At 43.3% G+C, this 12480-nt stretch overlaps 1 protein-coding gene across 1 annotated transcript in view; it reads right to left on the bottom strand.

The window, feature by feature from the left end:
• Positions 1-12192, bottom strand: part of MFSD6 (major facilitator superfamily domain containing 6) — a 78600-nt gene extending 66408 nt beyond the window's left edge. The window contains exon 1 of the mRNA XM_042994917.1: positions 12132-12192. The gene's annotated coding sequence lies outside the window, so the exon portion shown is untranslated. The remainder of the gene's footprint in view (positions 1-12131) is intronic.
• Positions 12193-12480: the final 288 nt, after the last annotated feature.

Raw genomic sequence — 12480 nt, 5'->3', positions numbered from 1 at the left:
GAGCCCAAAACACAAGGAAGATTTAAATAAGTCACAAGAATAACAGACGAGAAGCCACATAGCACCCCATAATTAACAGAAAATGTTAACAGACAATGGGATGCTTCTGGGGCTCACAGCAGAGAGCCCAAACTTCAGACAGAGGTTGTCAAGAGAATGAGGGACTTAACTTGAACCCTGAAAGATATGTAGGATTTGCCTTGGGCAAAGATGAAAGGGAAAACTATTCCAGGATGGGGGAAGAGAAGAGATAACAGAAGATCCTTAAAATGGTAACACTGGGGCTGAAGGGCATCTGAGGCTAGCAGAAAGCAACAGTTCACAGATGGCCCTACAAATCATGCTGAGGGATGACAGGAGAGAACACAAAATACCATATTAGACACTTACAATGAAAATTAAGATGTTCTTTTTTTTTAATCCAACAAACACAAACTTAGCACCAACAATTGGATGGGATGCGTGTTTGGTGATCAGTAATTCAAATGGTGAAGACCCAGTCCCTGCTATCAAGTCCAGTGGTAAGAGAGAGAGGGGTAAGCACAGCCAAATACACGATGCTATATGTTAAAACAGGAGCAAGCAGAGTTGACACAGAAGTCTCTGGGTGGGGCCTTAAGGAAGTCTTCAAGGATGAGAGAGTAATCCACAAGAGGAGCAGGGGAGGGCCTAATCAAGAAGGGCCTTCTACACAACTACTAACAGGTCACTGAGCAGGGGATTAGGGACTGTCAGAGATTAGAATCCTAGCTCTGCCACTGACTAGATCAATGACCTTGGAGAAGCTACTTCTCAAAGTCTCCCCATCTACAAAAGGAGGAACGTAATAATATTTTTCCATTAGGGTAGCCAGGGGGGATGAAAAAGCATAATGCAGTTCAATCTTAGCCTAGTGCCTGATATAATATATAGAACTTGTTGGTATTATTTATTTCGAGAACAGGGAGCCACTGAAGAGAATGAAACAGAATAGAATACAATGGTCACATTTGTATTGTACAAAGATTATTATAGCTTCAGTGCAGAAAACAGAATGGCAGGATTTTGCTACTGCCACCCTACTAAGGTTTTCCTAACATTTGACCTTTTAATGTACTGTTCTTAACCAGTACATTATTTATAAGTACTAATATTCTGTGATAGAATTTACTTTGGATAGTACTCTATGAATTGTACCTAATGCAATATTTTATAACATCTGGAAATAGAATAAACTTAACGATATTTTCCTGACTCCTTTCTCTGCTTCTGGAGACTGGTCTCACACCTGAGCTGTGGTAAGACTTGTGGATAATTTTATTGCTCTTTTTATAAATACTTCCTGTCTTTCCAACTAGATTATAATCTCCTTGAATGAGGAATCTAGTGCTCAGCGTATTGCCCTTTACTCTTGTAGGCTCCAATAAAGATTATTTTTGATTATTACCTGATGATAATATATTGTATATATAATATTTTACTAAAGTTTAATGTGACAGATTAATTTTAGGAAGTACAGAGACAAGTCCCAATTGCTCTCCTGGCTTTGACAAATCAGTGCCTCTTTGAGCCTCCCTTTACTCGTCATAAAATGGGGATCAAAACACAAACCCAAGTCAACTAACTCAGAGGGATCTTAGGGCATAAATGAAATAATGTATTGAAAAAGTATTTTTTCTAACTCAAAACCACATATGTTGCTGGTGATGATTTTGTGATCATGTTCCTCAAGCTGTGATATTTCATTGAAATGCTAGGCCATATTTTACAATTACTCTAGAAACATCCTTCCCAAGTGAGTATTCTAGAACTTTTTGGCACCACCCATGAACTAGGCTAGAATTTTATCCATCAGTGCTTATGGATTTAAGTTTATATCCACTTCCATGTCCTCAGCCTATTTTTTGCAGGCGATCAGGTGGGAGAGGATGCACACTGACTCACTAGAGAACACACTGTTGGAGGGGTGTCTGGGTGGTTCAGTCGGTTAAGCTTAAGCATCTAACTTCGGCTCACGTCATGATCTCGCGGTTTGTGAGTTTGAGCCCCGCGTTGGGCTCTGTGCTGACAGCTGGCACCCAGGCACCCGAATGCTTCGGATTCTGGGTCTCCCTCTCTCTCTGCCCCTCCACTACTTGTGCTGTCTCTCAAAAATGAATAAATGTAACAAACAAACAAACAAACAAAAACACACTGTTGGATTAGGGACTGGAATGATAATTAGGTATCTCCAGACCAGAAATACCTTTTCATTTAAAATATAGTCACCTGGGGGCACCTGGGTGGCTCAGTCGGTTGAGCATCTGACTTCAGCTCAGGTCATGATCTCATGGTTTGTGGGTTCGAGCCCCCATCGGGCTCTGTGCTGAAAGCTCAGAGCCTGGAGCCTGTTTCGGATTCTGTGTCTCCCTCTCTCTCTGCTCCTCCCTTGCTCACACTCTGTCTCTCTCCCTCTCTCAAAAATAAATAAACATTTAAAAAATTTTTTTAAAAATAAAATAAAATGTAATCCCCTGTAAGAACATTCTAATTATATTTGTAACATAATAAACAAGAAAGATAGGAGCCGAAATCCTACTTCTCTTCATACTGCTAACATACTTCCCTTCGTACTGCTAAGAGGGTGAAAGGAACAAGTTATTCTCACCTCTTCTGGGTGTGGATGTGGAGGAGGAAATAGTCTTTAAACCTAAATGTGGCTTTAGTAATAAAAAATGCCAAGGGGATTTTCACTTTCACTTTGCTTAAGACCCAACTAAATGTCATTTAAAAATTGGTAATTTAGGTCCTTAGACTTCATCAACCATCATGGAAGCAGATTCTTGTTTTAGGCTTCTGATTAAATACTGTGCCAGTAGCTTCTAGTATAAATTTGAAGCAGGCCCCAGAACCTCATTTCCTTCTACATTTCAAATAAACTTCCTGCCTTAAAACAAGCCTAGTGTGAAGAACAAGTAACAGTTCAAATCACAACATGAACAGAATGTTTTTTAAAAGATATTTCGATCTTGTGAGTTTCTCCAACAACAACAAAATCCAGTGGATGTTTCAAAATAGGGAGTGAGAGTAACTGAATATGCTGCTGCTGATACTCAAGAAGGAAAATAAAGACGAGCGCCTGGGTGGCTCAGTCAGTTAAGCATCGGACCTCAGCTCAGGTCATGATCTCTCAGTTCAGGAGTTTGAGCCCTGCGTTGGGCTCTGTGCTGACAGCTCAGAGCCTGGAGGCTTTTAGATTCTGTGTCTTCTCTTTCTGCCTCTCCTCCATTCACACTCTGTCTATCTGTTTCCCTCTCAAAAGTGCATAAACATTTTAAAAATTTTTTTAAAAAGGAAGGAAAATGAAGAGAGTTAAGGGGGGGCAGGGTCACAGAAGGTTTGTAAAAATAGAACCGAAGTACAGTCATCTCTCCCTAAGCGAAGATCAATAGCCAGAAAGGGCAAGGAAACTGCTTGTGTAGGATAACCATACTAATGAATAGGCTGGGTTTCCAATATTCGTTGCACTTCAATTGCTGACACTTAGAAACCGTCTCCCCACTGAACTAATATTCCACACAGTGGCAGTACCCAGATTACTGAAGCACGAGTGCTGAAAGAACCTGGGCGTTACAGAGTTCAGAACTTTTATTTACTTTTAAAGATTTTATTTTTTAAGTAATCTCTACACCCACCGTGAGGCCCAAGCTCACAGTCCTGAGATCAAGGGTCGCACGCTCCACCGACTGAGCCAGCCAGGCACCCCCAGAGTGCATCACGTTTAAGTTAGAGGAAATTTTTTCTATTTTTCAATTCTGGAACGCCAGCAACATGTTTCCCGAGACAGGCCCGTCCAGAGCCTCCCTACTCACCACTCCCCTCTACCCACAGCAGTGGGCACGGATGGAATCCCAGCCACTCGCTTCCTCCAGAGTGACAGTTCCAACCTGTGGGAGCCATGGAGTCTTTGCCAGAAGTCTTTGAAAGCATTAAAACGAATGGGCCACGCCTATGCCTTCTACTCATTTTTGGATGTACACTGATGCTACCAACATGCACTTATTTCTCTGGTAAGTGTTCATGTGATTCTTCTTAGCTTTCTGTGCATTTTCTCAGACAAGGGACCCTCCAAGCGTAACTACTTTCATGTAACCCGGTCAGCACCAGAGCCGGCCACGGTGAACCTGGCCACCACCACAAGTCAACACTTAATCTTACGGAATTATTTACTAGTTTAGTGGCTGTAAATGCAATCTTTGTTTCTTTGCCAAGAAGCCAACATGAAAAATCTTAGACTTATCTTTTCAAAGCCTGAAACAAAAGATTTCTAAAAGGTTGATACTGAAAGAAGTTATTTGCTTCAGGTTTTAGAGAAAGATTTTCCTCAATAAATTTTTGCTTGCTATACTTGAGGAGCAACTTATATGGAAGATACAATAGTTTAAAAAAAGATGAATTACAATACTATTAAAATGCTTCTTGGTTTATTTTTCAATCTAGTTATGTGAATGCCTGTTTTATACACAGAGACAGATACAATTTTTTTCAAATCTTTTCAGAAAAGGACTCACTCAGGTAAATATATTGGTATAGGACTATAGGTTCAAGATCTAAAAATACTAGGAACACTGAAAAAGCAGACTGTGTAAAAATAAGAATTATAAGGAGAAATAAAAACACAACTCCAAGTATTAGTAATATAACATTAGGTTAGAGCACTAACATGCACACACACACACGTAAAATAATGTTATAATTACAATGGGTATTTGATGAAAGCTTATTCAGTAAAAGACTGGTGTCATTACTTGACCATTCTGACACCATTAAGACACCGAGGAAGTTAAGAGGGTTACAGAAAGTATGATCTACCCATAAGATAAGGCATTTTAGGAATTTCTAGGTGCTCAGACACATATTTTATGAGTTTACACTTTGGATCAAAATATAGACTGCAAGATTTAAAATACATTTTTCTACAGACATATAGCTATTATCTATGATTTTTATTTATAACCCCTCAATGCCATTATCTAAAGCAACAATTTATATCCTAACACATTCCAGTATATATAATCTAAAATTGTTTCTTACGCTGTTAGAACTCTTGAGAGTTAGCATGAGCTATAAATTTCTTTCAGAAAATGACTTATTACCTAGCCCATTAAAGCAAAAATACATACATGCCCTAGCAATACTTTTGAAAATGAAAATATTCAGTGCTGGTAAGGATGAAGATTGACAGGCACCCTCATTGTAATTCTCTCATGAGAATGCAAGGATTTAAGTGTAAGGATGTTCATTTCTGTACTTTTCATAATAATCAAAGCTGAAGCACAGGAAGCAATCAGTAACAGGAGCAGTTAAATAAATGTGGCATATCCATGTCAGAGAAAAATACAAACTTATATCCATAGGATAAAAAAATAGAACTTAATAGAACTGAATAGAATATGGAGAAATGCTTATGATATATGCATCACATTAAGTGAAAAAAAAAAAAAAGCAGGATAAAAACCCCTATGTATTGCAAGAGTTTATACTTGTAAGTCTATGTGCTTCATATGAAATATGTTTAAAAAAAAAACTTGAGGGGCGCCTGGGTGGCGCAGTCAGTTGAGCGCCGACTTCAGCCAGGTCACGATCTCGCGGTCCGTGAGTTCGAGCCCCGCGTCGGGCTCTGGGCTGATGGCTCGGAGCCTGGAGCCTGTTTCCGATTCTGTGTCTCTCTCTCTCTCTCTCTCTGCCCCTCCCCCGTTCATGCTCTGTCTCTCTCTGTCCCAAAAATAAATAAAAAACGTTAAAAAAAAACTTGAAGAAAATAACAAAATGTTACTAGGGCTATTTCTGTGAAGTGAGGAGTACTTTAATTTTTTTTCTTACACTTTGCTGGATTTTCCTCCAATAAGCCTTTATCACTTTTAAATATGTTTTATTTTATTTTGAGAGAGGGAGTGTGAGTGGGGAGAGAGGCAGAGGGGGAGAGAGAGAGAGAGAGAGAGAGAGAGAGAGAGAGAGAGAGAGAATTCCAAGCAGGCTGCATGCTCAGTGAGGAGCTGACACAGGGCTTGAGCCCACTACCCTAGGATCATGACCTGAGCCAAAAATCAAGAGCCGGACACTTAACTGACTGAGCCACCCAGGTGCCCTGAGCATTTATCACTTTTTTTTTTTTTAACATTTATTTATTTTTGAGACAGAGAGAGACAGAGCATGAACAGGGGAGGGGCAGAGAGAGAGGGAGACACAGAATCTGAAACAGGCTCCGCGCTCTGAGCAGTCAGCCCAGAGCCCGACGCGGGGCTCGAACTCACAGACCATGAGATCATGACCTGAGCCGAAGTCGGACGCTTAACCGACCAAGCCACCCAGGCACCCCACATTTATCACTTTTAAAATACATATAAAAGAGGCATTATTTTAAGTACAAGGTAGCTGACTGACAATCAGGGCACCCTTGATTCTGTAGTTTGTAAAAAGTCATAGCAAGTTGCTAAATTGAAGTCGGCTTCTCCTTGGGCTGCTCCTGTTCACTTGAAGAGACAACTGAAAAGGCCTGTTTTAAGGGCTTTGAGACATTCTTTTTTTTTTTTTTTTTTCTTAATGTTTATGTATTTTTGAGAGAGAGAATGAGCAGGGGAGGGGCAGAGAGAGAAGGGGACAGAGGATCCGAAGTAGGCTCTGTGCTGACAGCAGAAAGCCCCATGTGGGGGTCAAGCTCACAAACCATGAGATCATGACCTAAGCTGAAGTCGGATGCTCAACCGACTGAGCCACCCAGGCACCCTGGCTTTGAGACATTTCTTAAAAGATTTTATATCTTTGTGAGGGAAAGAGGGGAACTCCTGTGCACTGTTAATGGAATGTAAATTGGTGCAGCCACTATGAAAAACACTGTGGAGATTCCACAAAAAACTGAAAATAGAATTCCCACAGGATCCAGTAATTCTATTGCTGGATGTTTACCCAAAGAAAATGAAAACACAAATTGGAAAAGATATATGCATGTCTGTGTTTACTGTAGCATTATTTACAATAGCCAAGGTATGTAGCCCAAGTGTCCACTAATGAACGGTTAAAGAATATATATAAGTGAAATATACAATATATACAATGAAATATTACTCAGCCGTAAAAAGGAATGAGATCTTGCCAGTCCCAACAACAAGGATGGACCTAGAGGGTCTTATCCTAAGTGAAATAAGTCAGACAGGAAGACAAATACCATATGATTTCACTTACATGTAGAGTTTAAAAAACAAAACAAATGAACAAACAAAAAATAGAATCATACTCATAAATACAGAGAACTGGTGGTTGCCAGAGGGGAGGGATGTTGAAAGGATGGACAAAATAGGTAAAGGGGATTAAGAAATACAAATTTCCACTTATAAAATAAATAAGTCATGGCAATGAAAAGTACAGCATAGGGAATATAGTCAATAATACTGCCACAACTTTGTAAGGAAGCACATGGTAACTATACTTATTGTGGTAACCACTGCTTAAGGTACAGACTTGTTGAATCACTACGCTATACACCTGAAACTAATGTAACACTGTATGTCTGCTATACTTCAACAAAAAATAATTTTAAAAAAGATATCATACCTTCAAAATACAGGGAACCTGGGGCGCCTGGGTGGCTCAGTCAGTTGAGCGGCCGACTTCGGCTCAGGTCATGATCTCACGGTCCGTGAGTTCAAGCCCCGCGTCAGGCTCTGTGCTGACAGCTCGGAGCCTGGAGCCTGTTTCGGATTCTGTGTCTCCCTCTCTCTGACCCTCCCCCGTCCATGCTCTGTCTCTGTCTCAAAAATAAATAAACGTTAAAAAAAAAAAAAAATATATATATATATATATATATATATATATATATATATATATAGGGAACCTGATTATGTAGTAAATAAATTAAAATGTGTGTTATTTTTACCCTAGGGAAGCATAACAATAAAATCTTTTATTTTTTAATTTTTAAAAAAATTTTAATGTTTATTTTTGAGAGAGAGAGACAGAGCGTGTCTCAGAGAGAGACAGGGGAGGGGCAGACAGAGAGGGAGATGCAGAATCTGAAGCAGGCTCCAGGCTCCGAGCTGTTAGCACAGAGCCTGATGCGGGGCTGGAACTCACGAGCTGTGACAGACATCACGACCTGAGTCAAAGTTGGACGCTTAACCAACTGAGCCACCTAGGCACCCCAACAATAAAATTTTTTATTCAAACTCCCTCACAAAGGTGAGTTTGGGTTCCATTTGTCCAATAAACACAACTCCACATAAATTATCTTAAAACAGAATTACGAAGGCACTCATAATAGCTGCAGAAGCTTAACTATGCTGGAGACAGGCCTTGTTTACCTTGGGGCCAATTCTACCTTAACCTTGTCCCTAAAGTACCCAGTGCAGTTACAAGAGAAGAATTTGCCACATGGCTCATAGGGCCCCACTCCTCCACTGTTCCGGGGTTCCGGGGTTCCTCTGCTGGCCACATCCCTACTCTGCACCCCATGGGCAGAAGGGCCCACGGGGAGGCAGCTTGTGGAAAACAGAGGGCACCGAGCTGTGCAGTGGATGTCTGTCTACAGAGCCACACAGGCAGCTAACTACCACCTCAGGCTCCTTACTCACTTTCCCTTGGCACAGTTAACCCACAAATCAGGCTTGTTGAGACAACACCAGTTCCTCTTTCTAGTTCTCCTTTTATCCTCCACAAAGCCAGGCCAGAGCTCCCTCTGGCCTCTGCTGACTCATGAGGGCCAGTCTCCCACTCTACCCCAATCCCACTCTTGGCCTCAGATCAAAGCGTACCCTCAGAGTTATTCAAGTTGGACTTTCCGGTTTTCTATTTGCAAAATGTTCTCTGAATTTGTCTTCTCAAACACACACTGCGACAAATGTCAAAAAAGGTGTCTTAGCCCTCCTTTATTCAATCCTCTCTCATACCTCTGGAATATGGTTTTTCTCAGAGCCTCAATTTCACTCCATCTGGCCCATCCTCTCCCATTCCACCCCTCCCCCGCTGCCTAAGTGCAGCAGCACCACCAGAACCTAAGGGAATACAGGGTTCTCTTCAACATCTCTGAGCCTCAAACCTCCCTTCCACACAATCATCAGCACATCCCCTGCTTAGCTGCATTTACATGACATTAGACCAAGCCGAAGGAGGCTACTTTTAATACAACACTCTGGGTAGTTTTTGTGGGTACTGAGGTAGGGGTAGGGGTGTGGGTGTGCTGGGAGCTATTTAGAGCCACTGACTAGCAAGACAAGTTTCAATATCTATAGCAAATACATATTAATATATAGGCTCAAGGTTTAGTTGTTTAACATTTCAGTTATTTGTTTTGGTTTGGTTTTCTGCTTTGGGCTCTGCACCAATAAATCACTGTCGTAACAAATGACTCTGAGAGTTTCCAAAAGCTTCCTGGCCAACTAAATTAAGACAGTGCCACTTCACAAAGTGATAAATAAGTGTCTTCTAAATACGGAGAATGAAAACCCAACTACAAAGCAAATGTTAACTGAAATCATCGCTAGGGCCAAGTACTACACACAGTGTGTCCTTCGGGACTTAGGGCAAAAAAAATCAGGCTATACAGGCCCTTTTAAAAAACCCAAACATAAAAAAAATAAATAAATAAATAAATAAATAAATAACCCAAACATAACCTCATAAGGAAAAAAGAAAAGCACCCTCTTTCCATCACCCCATCCCACTTCCTTCAAGTAGTCAATGTCAACGGTTTGCGGACAATGAGGCAAGGCGTATGTGTGCCTGTATGCACCGTTAAGTATCTGCATATAAATCTTTTTCAAATGCCTTTTTCACTTAACTGTATCTTGATTCTTCCCGACAATGTATCAAAGTGGCTAACAGACACATTTACATTTATTCCATCTCTCCCTTTCCCTACAATGCAATTGCTAAGTCAAGACTTACTGAATATCAACAGAAGTAAAACAAAAAATCCTGTCTGCCTAAAACTAAATTTATCTTTGATCATTTTCATGTACTTACACTTGCCTCCAACCTAAAAATGGTGAGAAATGGGTAAATATATTTGCATTAATATGCCTGCAATATAAATATTGATCTTACATAGAAAACTGTTACCATATGTAATACACGTACATTGAAATGTAGCTAATTTTCAAAGGCAGAAAGCAAAAGAGGGCACCCGCTTAGGTGGTGAGGCCCAATGGGTCCTGAATAAGGAGGCACACGTTGTGGAAACTTCCCAGGCTTTGGAGCCAGAAACATGGAGTCAAACCTAATTCCACCTCTCACCGATTATGTGGTTTGTGTACATTCTTTAACTCTTCTCAGCTTCCTTTTCGTCACTCACAATGCTGGGGAAAAGACTCATCTCTCAGAGATCTAGAAATTAAGTGTGTAAGATTGTGTTTTGAACATAGTTAAGTGCTCAAAAAATGCCTTATTACTGTCAACAATCCAGATGGACTTGGCGATCCAATACCTTGTACCACCGAACACATGCAAACCTTGCTGTTTTACCTTTGTGTTTTAGTTTGCCTTATTTGTATAGAAACAGAAAGAGCCTAAATTACTGTAAACATGCCTAGTAGCTTTAATGCCTTATTGAAACAGGATCCTCTGTCCTACTCCCCCAGTGTCATGCACTGGGCTAAACAGCAATGTCCCAGCCTCCTCCTAAGCAATCCTAAATTTCACTTCCAACCTGTGATAAACACAAGCCATCTGACTATCACTAAGTAACTGAAAATATCTTGCATGTCTGCTAATGACCAGCAGCTTAATGTGTCAAAAGTCAATCTTCCCAATGACTAGGGTTCCTATCTCCTTTTAGTTAACAAACAATCGATAATGCATACACCTTTAGCTGGTTCCCTGTCTCTTAGGGAAGGGATGCCCTGCAGACACCAGGAATCTACTAAATACACATATGTTGTTGGTTAACTGTCCACCCATCCCTTATATCCATCTATATTGAAAAGGCTGGATTTCCACAAAATCCTGAACTTCTAGAACAATTAAAGGCAAACCTGGCCACCATACCATCCAACCATCTCCTTCTACATGTGAAAAAACTGAGGCTGGGGAAGATGTGATGTGCCCAAGGACATACAACTATGTAGACACCAATAGGAATTAGAAACTCAACGCCTTAATTTAAGGTTTTTTCTTACAACAATTAGGCAGGGTTTTTTCTGCTCCAGGAGCTCTGTAAGATGTTTACTAAATATTTTTGGATGAAAAGGAAATGTTTGTGGCTGTGAATGTGTATGGGAGAGGCAAAATGCACCGTGTACCTGCCTTAAGGGTAATTAACCCACCAGTCTCTCTACGTGGGGAAGAGGTAGATGAAGGGGTAAGTTGCGTTTGAAATTTTTCAGTATCCTACTTAAATTTAACAGCGAGCTATGTAGGGAATAAATAGGACCGAGAAAGGCTAGTAACCCCCATTAGCACCTCCAAGAGCTCTAGGGACATGTTACACCATGTTAGACTTTAGTTAAGTAAAGAAGCAGGAGGTGGTAGCAGGCATGGGGTGGGGTGCAGGGGGGGCGGTGCGGGGGAGGTATATTTTTGTATTTTTTTCACCTGGGGAATCAGACGCTGTCAATTTCCTCCCCGCACACGGGCGGCCACGTTCTTTCACTGGGGCCGTACGGAGGTTCTCGCCTCCTCCTTTCCCCCAAGGATGTTTATGGCAAGGGCGCCGGTGGGAGCGGGCGGAGAATGGCTTGGCCTTCGGGGCCCAGCCCTCTGCCTGCACCCCCACCCCCACCCCCTGCTGCTGCCTGCGCCCGGCTAGGGCTCCCTCCGGCAGCGCCTTTGTTTTCCCTACTCCAGTTACGTTTGCGGAAGTGCTGCCAGCGCCGGGCGCCGGGGGTGCCGGCTGCTGCCTCCCCAGCGCCCTATAAAGATGACAGCCGACACAGAAGCCGAGGGGAGGGAGGCTAGGAGGGAGGGAGGGAGCGACGGGCGAGCGGGACTGGGAACCGAGACACGCACACCTGCCCGCCCCGGGAGCAGCGCCTCCGAGGCCCCCTTCCCCCGACAGCAGGTGTGCGCGCGCCGGAGGGGGGCTCTCCGCCCTCAGGCCCGGCCCCCGCAGGGGAAAGCTTGGGTGGGGCTGCTGGGCCGCCCCCGCCGAGCGCCCCCTCCCCGCGCACCGGGCCCCGACTCACCTGCTGCGGGCGGCGCTGGCGTTCAGCTGCGCGGGGCGCGGGGAGCCATCTCCCCCCGGCGCGGGGCGGCGGCTTGGGGCGCCGGGGCGGCGGCTGTCGGGGCGTCGCGCACCATCTCGGGCGGGTCGCTGGCTCCTCGGGGGCTGCGGCGGGCGGGGCGCGGCCGAGGGATGCGGGCCGATTGGGGCGACCCGCAGCGGCGAACCGAGCGCACCCTCCGGGGCGACCTTTCCTCCTCCTCCTCCACGGCCGGGTGCCTCCGCCGCTGGCTACCAGCTGGACCCGCTTCAGGGCTGAGCGCCGAGCACCCGCCGCCAGGTGCAGCGCTCCGCCTCCTGCGGCGGCGGCG

Source organism: Panthera tigris, chromosome C1 (assembly GCF_018350195.1).
Source record: "Panthera tigris isolate Pti1 chromosome C1, P.tigris_Pti1_mat1.1, whole genome shotgun sequence".
NCBI classification, from domain to species: Eukaryota; Metazoa; Chordata; class Mammalia; order Carnivora; family Felidae; genus Panthera; species Panthera tigris.
Note: the sequence above shows the minus strand (reverse complement) of the source record. Positions and strands in the feature narration are given on the sequence as shown.